Below are 1,953 nucleotides of genomic sequence, written 5' to 3'. Positions count from 1 at the left end.
TTCTTTATCGTTTTTTCTCTCATTTCTCATTTCGTAGATAGCAATCAGAAATCAACTTATGATTTGGAAATATGCCAGAAAACATAAACATGGTTTTATAAAATCTTTATGGGTTTATTGAATTAATATAATTTCACATATTCTAGACCTCCCCTTAAAACCCTTCCATGAAAAGTAGTAAGATCAAAAATCTGTGTACACAGTCCATATGTGAAACAGAAAGCCATAGATTACTTCCCTAAGAGATACAGTGTAGAAAGAAGAGCTTATATGGATAATATTTTATTGATCAACTAATCAATGATAAGGCAAGATATACAATATATGGTGGATGGGTAATTTTGGGGTATTATACCTATTTGAGATTACAGATGGAGGAAGTTGGTGGAGAGGGAGAAATTGGCATTGCAAGCTGGGTCATTGGTTTCATACGAGACCAAAGTGAACTCATGTCTTCTAAAAAGGAAAAAAGAGACATTGAAGTATAGATAAAGAGAATTTAGGAATATATTGCCAACCTGTAGCAGCTACGGAACTTGCCACCACATGCCATTTAATATTAAATATTCTTAACATGTATGCATAGCTAATATATAAAAGTATTTTGCCTAGACTATTGTTTAATCATAATTTGCTATATTTTATACCCATAACATAGCAACAAGAACTTTTATAATACACAAAAGTGGTCAACAAGACAAGGTCTGCCGAAAGAACACACAACCCAGTGGTTCACCTTTCACTTTGCACTCACTTCTGATATATCCTCAGGGTGATCATATGCTACAGTCAGTATAAAAAAGTTTACAGCAGAGTCGTAGGTAACACAAATTTAACAACAGTGAGACCAACTGCAGCATGTGTGTTAATTGCCAGACCTATTGAGGGCAACAGAAACCGCCTCAGGTAGCTGTACATTCCTCAGTATGGCACCAGAAAAAAAGAGAAAACACACACAACTAAAATAAGAAAACAGAAGAATAGTATAACCAGAATAGAATAGGGAGAAAGTAGCTTGTATTTCCAGTAAGTCTTAGCACTGAGAGAATAAGAGAGACAGAGAGAGAAAAAAAAAAACTGTAACTATAAAACCAACTGTAATGGCTGCTTCTTGGGAAATGCTAGATTATTTCTTTCCAGAAGATTCTATTACATTCCCATCATTACAAAACATTTCCTTTAACATATTATTATTTCTCAACAGACTGTACAGTACTGAAACCTTTTCTGGCTTAAAAGAATACAAAAGGTATGAACAGTACGTCTTTCTTAAGAACTATAAATCAGTGTGATGCAGGAATTATCATTCACATCACTAACATAAATAAATTTGAAATTGTAAACATAAAAAAACAAACACGAATATAACATTGGCTTTAAACATGATTCTTTTGTAAACTCTTATAATACTATGAAATACATGTGTTTTCCATGTAAGCTCACACCTATATGTTCATTTAAATTATAGTAAATAAACTGGCAAACAAATGAATGGATAAGTATCCTTAGGTAGTCCTGGCATTTGCAACATTAAACAACTAATAAGTTACAACTTTAAATTTCAGCAAATAACTTAAATTAAGTTTGCATGTTACCTTCAACTTGACTTTTTAAAGTGTTCTGCACAGCATATGAAAATGTTTTTTTGTTTTTTTTCTTTTATCTTATATATGCAATGAATTTCTCAAAAGGTATTCATGCAGTTACCTTTTACACTGCATTGAAATATTAAAATATTAATGAGTATTTAAATCTGTTATACTTGAAAAGCTATTAATAATCTTTTTTATGTCTTCTTTCAGTTGCTAAGCAATTATACAAGGTGTGTTACTCATACCAGACCTTATCTCGCTTCTAATGTCAAAGGCAAAATTGTAATCAGTCACACTCTGTAATATTCGTAAATACTAAAATTATTACCAAACTTACTGGGAATGTATATTTCACAACAAA

General features: G+C 31.5%; 1 protein-coding gene across 6 annotated transcripts in view; it reads right to left on the bottom strand.

Moving 5' to 3' along the window:
- Positions 1–269: 269 nt before the first annotated feature.
- Positions 270–1,953, bottom strand: part of LOC119573231 (calcium-dependent secretion activator-like) — a 261,069-nt gene continuing 259,385 nt past the window's right edge. For all 6 annotated transcript variants that reach the window (XM_037920350.1, XM_037920351.1, XM_037920354.1 and 3 more), the window contains one exon: positions 270–1,953. This exon is cut by the window's right edge and continues 868 nt beyond it. The gene's annotated coding sequence lies outside the window, so the exon portion shown is untranslated.

This window comes from Penaeus monodon, chromosome 5, assembly GCF_015228065.2.
Source record: "Penaeus monodon isolate SGIC_2016 chromosome 5, NSTDA_Pmon_1, whole genome shotgun sequence".
Lineage (NCBI taxonomy): Eukaryota > Metazoa > Arthropoda > Malacostraca > Decapoda > Penaeidae > Penaeus > Penaeus monodon.
Note: the sequence above shows the minus strand (reverse complement) of the source record. Positions and strands in the feature narration are given on the sequence as shown.